The sequence below is a fragment of the Felis catus genome, chromosome F2 (assembly GCF_018350175.1).
Source record: "Felis catus isolate Fca126 chromosome F2, F.catus_Fca126_mat1.0, whole genome shotgun sequence".
NCBI lineage: Eukaryota > Metazoa > Chordata > Mammalia > Carnivora > Felidae > Felis > Felis catus.
Genome location: NC_058385.1, coordinates 74942266 through 74952174, shown reverse-complemented (window position 1 = coordinate 74952174; position 9909 = coordinate 74942266). Strand labels below are relative to the sequence as shown.

Below are 9909 nucleotides of genomic sequence, written 5' to 3'. Positions count from 1 at the left end.
CGACTTCGGCTCAGGTCATGATCTCGCGGTCCGTGAGTTCGAGCCCCGCGTCGGGCTCTGTGCTGACGGCTCGGAGCCTGGAGCCTGTTTCCGATTCTGCGTCTCCCTCTCTCTCTGCCCCTCCCCCGTTCATGCTCTGTCTCTCTCTGTCCCAAAAATAAATAAACATTAAAAAAAATTTAGGGGCGCCTGGGTGGCGCAGTCGGTTAAGCGTCCGACTTCAGCCAGGTCACGATCTCACGGTCCGTGAGTTCGAGCCCCGCGTCGGGCTCTGGGTGGATGGCTCAGAGCCTGGAGCCTGTTTCCGATTCTGCATCTCCCTCTCTCTCTGCCCCTCCCCTGCTCTCTCTCTCTCTCTCTCAAAAATAAATAAAGAAAAAAAATTTTAATGAAATTTTAAAAAGAAGACGACGATGAAGGTGGTACTACCTGTTCGTAAGATATTTTGAGTGAATGAAATCAATACGCACGTAAAATCATAATGCATGCAGGCCGTTTATTCATAAACCTGCAGCGGCGAGCCCATCTGTGATCACGTTTGCTCCGTCAGGGCTAAGGTGCTGGAAAGGAGACGGTTGGCAAACAGAGGAAACGCCGAACACTCTCGCGTGGACCAGCACCCCGCTAAGGCGGGTTTGGGGGTGGGAGAGACTCGGTCGCGGGTCTGCGGGGAGATGTGGCCGTCCCCAGCTGTGAGCGGCAAGCAAGCATTTGGGCGATGCTCCAAACGAGGCAGGATCTGCTGAATGCTGGAGACGGGGTCCTGTGGGGGCGGTTCCTGGAACAAGCAGGGGGTCGACGGGGAGCTGCTTTGCGGTTAAACTGTGACCATTGTCCTCACGGGGGGTGACGGTGGCAGGCAGCTTCTCACCAGCCTCAGCCGTCACCGCTCTCCCCTGGTTCCCGCTCGGCCGCTTTGTGACCGCACGGTCTCCCGTAGAACAAGGTCACTCCTCCACCCCGGGACACTCCGCGGGGGGTGAGGCGGGGGTGACCTCGGCCATGTCGCTGGCCCAGAGCAGTCACAGGTGCGCTGCGGAATCTTTCCTAACTGCACGCGGGATGCCAGAAGGGGGCTGCGGATTCAGATCTGCCCTTGAGGCCTATACAGGTTGGCACTAAACGTTTGGGAAATGATTTTTCAAGGCATCCCTTTCTTCACTGCCTTTTGGCAAGTTGGAATACGTTATGGCACAAGCTGGCCTGGGGCAAAGCAGGAATGTGAATAGATACCCTTTCGGGCCACATCAGATAACTCCTGTAAAGGGGAGGGGCCGGGCAAGAGTTCTTCTCAGAAGAAAAGACTCCCTGTGGCCTCAGCTTAGCTCGGCTGGTGGGGGAGGGGTGGGGGGGGCATCCAGAGGCCATCGGAAGCAGCAGTGAACGCGCATCACATCCCATCTACTCCAACGCCAGCAGCACGCACCCCCTGCACGTCCCACTGCCTCCCTGATGAGGCCACCCTCATCAGAGGCAGGATCCTTAGGCAAGGATGAGATGTGGGCCTTGGTGGGAGCAGGGACTTCAGAGGAACCCCAGAACATGCTCAAAGCAGGACGCGGCTCCAGCATGTACGTGGCCGCGTGTACGAGGAGTCTCCTTCCCGCTGCCCCAGGCTCGGCGGTGAGACCCACAAGCTCTACCCCTGCCCACACTCTCATATCAGCTAGCGCACGTCTGCAGTGTGAATGGTGCCCCTTTAGGGCTGGCAACCTTGTGCAGCGTGCAGACCGAGCAACCGTACCTGGCAACCACGGGTAGAAGCGTTTCCTCCACAAAGATGAGGGTGAGAGCCGCGGAGGAGGATGAGATCAGCAGTCAGAGGAGAAGAGCGCAACGAGGTTCATTCACATGTGGGTCCCCCTTTAATTTATTCATGTATTGCCCACCGGTTCCATAATTCAAAATCCCACATTGACTTCCTGCATGAGTCCGAGCTCTGAATCAAGGGCTAGAGTCCCAGACACAACCCCGCCATGTGCTTTTCAGGAGACCGTAGCGTGTAGCACCGGAGAAGGTCTTTGGCAGAGAGTATTTGCCAGGCGTGTTTGCGTCCTTGTCCCTCGCTTCCTGTCCTGAAACAAATGGATGAAGAGCAACTCCACGTTCTCACTGACAGAACGCTGCCCGCACGAAGGACGCATTTCCGAGGCGGGTCTCGCAAGACGAGCAGATTATCGCCAAAGAGAGGCTTCTGGAAAATATGCCCCTGTGGGTAGTGATTTTGGCTGCTTTGTCCCCCTCGTATCCCTGGGGCCCTAGAACAAGAACCACAGCGTATTTGGCACTCGATGGGCCTTTGTGGAACGAATGGCGGGAAACTACCTTCTGCTCTGCCGGAGGTTCCAGCCATGGGGAAGGGAATCCCCGAGCAGGACCAAAGCGGCGCGGCCCAGGAAGGTAACGTTCCTTCCCCACAGCTGTGAAAACCTCCCAACCTCCTCCAGGAGGCAGCTTGGAGCCCCCGTCGTTCCTGAGAAGACGCTGGCTTCGTCCGGACCAGAATCTGTGTTTTCCCAGCATCAAGCACGTTTGTGACGCTCCTGGATTGTGTCCGAAATCCCCGAGGAGACGGACCTCGGGATGGGGTTCCCAGCTGCAGCGCCCCTCACTTCAGCTGAGCTGGACAAACACAGGCCGACTCGCCTCCAGTCCCACGGCCCGAGTCCCCCGGGAGCCACGCGACTGAGGACGATGATGCGTGTGCAGGACAGATGGGGAGCAGCGTGGGGGAGGACAGGGAACGAGTGACCGTCTGTGAATGAAACATAGTGGTTACTGGTGTAAAAGATTAACATCCCATATTCTTTTCTTATTTATATTTTTTTGAGAGAGAGAGTGAGAGCGTGCACAAGTGGAAGAGAGGGGCAGAGAGAGAGAGAGAGAGAGAGAGGGAGAGAATCTCAAGCAGGCTCTATGATCAGCGTGGACCTCGCCATGGGGCTTGATCCCACAATCCTGGGACGATGACCCAAGCCCAAATCAAAATCAGACGCTCCATTGACAGCCACCCGGGCGCCCCCAAATCCCGTACTCTTAATTCATTTGACTCAAGCTGCCCACGAGCCAAACCCCAGCAGCCAGGATCTACACCTGGGCTCTTCAGTCATTTGAGTCAATACACTTCTTTTTCAAGCCAGAGAAGAGTTGCGTTTTCTGTTTCTTGCAGCCCAAACCGGCTCCGAGGCGGCAGGCGGACGCTTCGCACCTGGATGAGACCGACTGTTGGTTGATTGTCTCCTTGCTGTTGCCTTTGACCTTGTCTTACTCTGTGAGGTGCAGCCCTGAGTGATGACCCCATAGGACCAGTATCAGGTATGAGCCCACGCTTTGCAGCAGGGACGGAGGGCATCTCAACGTACAGTCTCCAAATGAGGAAGTGTTTTCCAAAAAGGAATTCAGTTCGCTGTCAGCCAACGTGACGGTTAAAATAAAGAGATTACTAAAGGCGCGCCTGAATGGCTCAGTCGGTTGAGCGGCCGACTTCGGCCCAGGTCACGGTCTCGCGGTCCGTGAGTTCGAGGCCCGCGTCGGGCTCTGTGCTGACAGCTAGGAGCCTGGAGCCTGCTTTCGGTTCTGGGTCTCCCTCTCGCTCCGCCCCTCCCCGGTTTGTGCTCTGTCTCTCTCTCTCAAATATGAGTAAACATTTCAAGAGAATTTTTTTTAATGATTGCAACAGAATGGACCAATCTGGCTTCCACTCTGACCCTTCCAGACTGCCCTTCCCTACAGTAGGTACAGCCAATCTTTGCCCCCTCTCAGCTTGGACACAGAGGCGTCTGTTGACTTACCTGCTGAGTCTCCCTGTGCATACAGCGTCTGCTTCGTATCTGAGTCCCCTTTCTGGCCACGCCCTCCAGCTATTCCTGCCAGGCCGTGCACATCCCTAGTCCCAGGAATGTGCCTCTTATCGCTGCCCTGTCCATCAGTCAAGGCCAACAGCAGCAGCGGCTTTCCTGGATAACCGGGGTCTGGTGCAATCCCCCAGGAGAAGCGGACGAGCCGTGGGCCTCGCGCCCATCTGTTTCTAAGCTCAGGGCTCATTGCCGCTGGAGATCCAGGTTTTCTGAGGCAAATGCTCGAGGGCCCTGCGGCCCAGCGTGCAGAAGGCCCAGCAGCGAAGCTTCTTGGTCTGAGCGGTGGCTCTGCCTTGTGCCCTCTGGACTCGAAGCGTCCCGCGTGCCACCTCGCTCCAAGTTCCTTGTGCCACTCGGACCCTGCACGTGGACACCTAACCCGGATGCTGACCTCGGAGCTCTGTGAGGCCTCCGGACAGTCTCTTCCTCCCCCTGGGTTTCTCTTTACCTGCCCAGTCGCTTCCTATCCAAGGTAGGCGTCCCGTCCACAATTGCCCCGGCACGCGCCCCTTCTGCGTCTGCTTGCACACGCGCAGGGACAGGGCGCTCGTTTGCTCACCGGCAGCCTGTTTCATCACGGGAGGTCTCTAAAGCTGCGGCCTCCAGGGGTGCACGCCGAGCAGAGGTCGGCACAGTGCGATTTCCATTCCCTCCACGGCCACCTCTTCCCCGAGGGCTCCGAGTGTGGCTGCGAGGGCCCGGGTCACGCCTGTCCTTCCACAAACAAAGCCTCAGACGGTGGGCGCCTGATCCGTCTCCCAGCCAGGCCTCTCCCATCTGTGATAAGGGCAATAGGCTTTTTTTTTTTTTAAGCCTGCACATGGGGTTTGACACTGATCCCTGTGAAATCCCGGGGACATTCTTGTTCACGGAGTTTGTTTTTGCTCTTCTTTGGGGCTGTCCGTTGACAGACGGAGACCGCAGAGAGAGGGTTTGGGATTCCCAAAGAGAATGGCCACCCCACTCCCGTGGTGCCGCGTGCGGCGGGAGTCAGACAGACCTGGCTTTATGCCTTGTTGCGGTTGAGCGGCTGGGTGACCTCGGGAAGCTTTCTTCGACTGTCTGAGCCTCCATTTCCTCAACTTAACACCTACTTGTTTTGTGAACGCTCTGAGGGCTCGGCCAATGAAGGCACAGTCTCTGAAGGACTTTCCGCCTCGCCGGGCTCGGGGCGAGTGACCACCCAAAGGCTGTCATTATCCCGTGTGTGATCTCCTGGAGAGGATTGCGGACGTGTGAAAATACTTCGCCAAGCTCCGTAAGCCTTGCCCTTCTGGACGCCACTGCCCCAGCGTGGTCTCCCTGAGGAAAGTGAGCGGGAGGAAGGCGAGGAGCTTGGACCCCGGGCTCTGGTGAGCCGCCCGCGATGGAGTCCGTGGGGACACTGAGAGAGCTACGTGGTTTTGTGTTCATGCCTAGTGTTGCACGCAGGCGCTTCCAAAGGTGAAGGGCTTTGGGACTTGAGGTGTGAGCTTTCGGGCTGCATCTCACACCAAGAAGCCCATCGGCTTGGCCTTTGGACCCAAGCAGACCCAAGTTCAAATTCAAGTCCCACCACAAGACTCAGGTTCTTTTCCCACTTGGATGGGCTCCTTCTGTCTCCTCATCTCTGATTCTTCTTTGATGAGTTCTGTGTCCCTCTCTTTATATATATGGGTTTCGTTTAGAGAGAGAGAGCACTCACAAGTGGGGCAGAGGGGCAGAGGGAGTCAAAGAGAGCATGTCAAGCAGGCTCTCCGATCGGCCAACAGGGGGCTCGATCCCGCAGCCCTGGGACCATGACCTGAGCTGAAATCAAGACTCAGGCGCCCGACCGACTGAGCCACCCAGGCGCCCCTCCCTCTGTTTTAAAGAATCCAGTTCAAGCAGCTTCACCCAGAAACTCATGGAGACCCCTCCAAGCAGGCTGGAGGGCTACTTTCTCTGCTGTCCCCAAACGGCCACCAGCCACACAGAATTGAGAGGGCCTGTTCAATGTCCGTCTTCCTGACCACCTGTGGGCCCCTGGAAGGGAGGGACAGGGGTTTATTCGTCTGTGTCTCCAGTGTCTGGACCGACTCCTGAAACCACAAAGTGTGCCGCACATATTTGCCGAGCTAATTACTTACAACTACAAACAGAATCATCGCCAACGGGCCGGGGGTTCAGGACAGTCACGGACTGAAGCAGGAAGGAGAGGGAACAGGAAGCGGGCGATTTCCTGGACCTGGTGGGCCGGGAGGAACCCGGGACCGGGGGACGCCTGCGTTCCAGCCCGGGCCCAGCCTCCCACCGCGTGGCCCTCGCAGAAGGCAGCCCCGCACCTTGGCCTGGATCACGGCCTCCCTCCCCTGCGTAGGGCTGCCCCGGATCATTCCAAGCTCGCATCTGACGCACTCCGTGCACAAAGGCCGTTGCGTCGACTAAGGTCAGGCTGTGAAACCCCCACCTTCCCTCTGAGCTCAGGGTCAGGCCTGCTGGCAAGGACAGGGCCAGACTGTCGTCTCCCCAGATGAGACTGTAACTGGCCACACGGTGAAAGACAGAGAAGAGAGCCGTTTCTGCAAAATATACGTGCCTCCCGGTCCAGCCTTATTACCGGCGGGTTTTCTGTCTCATTTGTTTGCCTCCGAGTGATTTGAGGCGTTCACTCTGCATCAGCAACACTTACAAGAAATATGAGACGAAATAAATTTGCCACAGACATTATACACCATGCTGCAGTAATTACAAACCCGCTGTCCTGAAAGCAACCTGACGGGGCTGAAATACATGAATGCATAATGCTCGGGAGGGGAAGGGAAAAGGAAGAGGAAGAGGGGGCGGGAAGGCGGGAGAGAGTGAAAATGGATAGCATGTGGCATCAGTGATCTGTGTGCCGAACATCGAGCCCGGCCCCTCACCGGCTCCGGCCCACTTAATCCATTCGGGCTTCCCGTGAAGCAAGCTTGTCGTGAACTCGGGGTTATAGAGGGGAGAGCGAGGTGAACAGAGGGAAAACGGGCCAGCAGCAGAGCAGGACTCTGAGGCGTGAGTCAAAGTACCCTGCAGAGCCTCCAAAAGGTGCCGCACGCGGAGCACTGGGGACCTGCGAGGCGGGAGCAAGGCTGCACGTTGGGACTTCTGGGAAGTCTGCACACGCAGACCGGCGCCGACCCGCCCGATGCCCCGTCCACCCCTGCACAGCCCCACAGACCACCAGAGCCTTGGGTCTTTGGACCTTCCTCTCCGTGTCCTCCAATTGGGCCATTTGTGTCCGTCTATCTTCTAGTTCACTGATGCTTTCTTCCGCCATCTCCAGTCTGTTGGTAACTCTATCCAGTGAACTTTTGGGGTGCCTGGGTGGCTCTGTTAAGCATCGGGCTCTTAATCTCAGCTCAAGTCATGATCTCACGGTTTGTGAGTTCGAGCCCCGCCTCGGGCTCTGGGCTGACAGCAGGGAGCCTGCTTGGGATTCTCTCTCTCTCTCTCTCTCTCTCTCTGACCCTCCCCCACTCGCTCTCTCTCTCAAAATAAATACACTTTAAAACAATAAAGAAAATTAGTCTCTTCAGGGAACTTTTGGTTTCTATTCATTCTTTTCAGTTCTAGAATTTCCACTCAATTCGTCAGAGTTTACGTTTTTTTGTTAAAACTTTCCGCCTGCTCACTCATTAAAATCTACTTTTCCTTTACGTCAACGTATTTACAGGGATCATTTGAAAGTCTTCGCTAAGCATACCGCATACACTATCTTGGGTTTGGGTATCTCTTAACTGTGTTTTGCTTTGTTTCGTTTTTTACTATGGCTTACATTTTCCTGGGTTGTTTTTTTTTTTTTAAGGCCCACTGAAAATTTTATTGAATATTGAACACTGCGCAAAGGACATTGTACAAACTCTGGCTTCCGTTATCGCCCTCTGAAAGCCCAAACCATGCAACTACGGGTTAATCATTTGAACTTGCAAAGGCTTGTTTTCACACCTTGTTGGCTCGGATCTGTGGAAAGCTCAAGGCATTTTCCAAGCCCCTCTAACTTGGCGGGACTCAGACAAGGCAGGTCCACGGCATGGTCCTTACTCTTAAATTGTGGTCTTTCTGACATCACGGCTAGAGGCTAGGATGTCAAGGGGATTTCCCTACCCTGCAGGGCGAGAACTCCAATTTCTCCAGCCCTTCTTGACCTCTAGCAGCTCTGCTCTGTTCTCAGCGCCATAACAGCTGCTCCGTGATGAGGTTTGAGCGCTTTGCCCTGTGCACATACAGCCCAAGTTCACCCTGAGACTCTCAGGGACTCGTACATCAACTGACAGGACTCGTTTTCTACATAGGTTGCTCTCCAAATCCCCACCCTGGGGATTCCACCTGCCTCAAGCCCTGAACTCTGATCTCTATTTCTGTAGCTCAGTAGGACTACATCTACAGTCCTTTCCTAGAAAAATGCTGGAAGAGGCACTTAGTAAAATGAAAAAAAAAAATAGACAAAGAAAACACAGGATCCAAAGGACAGAGAATTCAACTCAGAAGCGTAAGATGATCAACTGGAAGTCCCAGGACGGCCATTGTGTGGCAGCCTGAGAGAGTGATCTGTTCAGATGGAAAGAAAACGCTCTGGGGATGCAGGAGACAGGTTTCCAGTAACTATAAAAAAATATAAAACTGAGAGTGTAGAACTGTTTAAGTTTTTAGAGAACTACTGACAAACGTATGACAGAAGGTAAGAACACTGGAAAAGAAAGCAGTGGATACACAGAAAATAAACCACAGAAAATCAAGGCAATTATTTAAAAAAAATTTTTTTAACGTTTATTTATTTTTGAGACGGAGAGAGACAGAGCATGAACGGGGGAGGGTCAGAGAGAGGGAGACACAGAATTTAAACAGGCTCCAGGCTCTGAGCTGTCAGCACAGAGCCCGAAGCGGGGCTCGAACTCACGGACCGCGAGATCATGACCTGAGCCGAAGCCGGCCGCTTAACCGACTGAGCCACCCAGGCGCCCCAAATCAAGGCAATTATTAACTCCAGGTGAAACAAAATGTTGAAGTCTACATAACTGCATACTCTTTTGCCTGGTGGGGACCAATATTTACATAGTCATAATTCTGTAAACGTTACTTATCAGCTTAACCAAAAATTGTGGATAAATCTTATTAAGGGATGTGAGTATGGAAAAGTATGTAAGGGAGCTATTGTATAAAGCCAAGAGTATGGGTTCCACATTCAGATAGGTCTGGCTCAAATACTGCCTTCACCACCACCCTACTGGGTCAACTTGGGCAGCTTATTTAAACTCTCTATGCCTCGGTTTTCCTCTCTGCAAAAGGGATACTCTCTCATAAGATTGCTATATTAAATAATCTACACAAAGCCCCATATGTAGTTAGTTCGTCACATCAAATTCATCTGCTATCTTTCCATTTGTTCGACTGGAAGGCAACATTCCACTGCATTTCTCAGCTTGACCTCAGGCTGTTAAGACAGGGCCAGTGGAGGGAAGGGAAATTCAATGTTTTGAGACATTGCAAGAACACAGTTTGTTAGCAGTAACCCTGTGGTGGAGGCAGAAAGACCTGCTAAGGAAGGAGGTTCCTGCACAGCATTCAGAGACCTCCTGTTCCTCTAAGACGCATTTTCATTTGAAAGTCAGAGGGACAAAAAGGAACTCAGGAAGAGCACAGCTCCCTCCTCATTACGGCGTGAGCTGCAAAGTGGCTGGACCATAATCACCAGCCAAGGAACCTCCGTCCCCAAACTCTTCCAGGGCAGAGAGGATGGAGAGGGAATCAAGACACTCACTCTCGAACCACTCCTCTGCTCAGCAGTGACCACGTGGCTTTCGGCAGGTCCCTTCACTCTTGTGTTTCCAGCTGAGCGATGGTGACTTGGGCCTGGTGCCCTTGGAGAATCCAACCACCTGTGGGGTCTGTGATGGGTTTTGAGCTTTTTAACTTTCTCTGCCTCAGCTTCCCCTACTCCGACTATTTTTGTATTGTAGGGGAAAGGAGATTTTCCTGACAACCTCCCAAAGCACCGGGAGGAGTTCATGCTGAGCTGATAGGCCACGAGCTCAAGGCCATCAAGCCCCAAAGCCAG

General features: G+C 54.0%; 1 long non-coding RNA gene across 1 annotated transcript; it reads right to left on the bottom strand.

Moving 5' to 3' along the window:
• Positions 1-471: 471 nt before the first annotated feature.
• LOC123383090 lies at positions 472-3531 on the bottom strand. The gene is made up of 2 exons (XR_006592444.1): positions 3094-3531; positions 472-2755 (listed from the first exon to the last, which is right to left on the bottom strand). It is a non-coding gene; the product is annotated as an uncharacterized LOC123383090 (long non-coding RNA).
• Positions 3532-9909: the final 6378 nt, after the last annotated feature.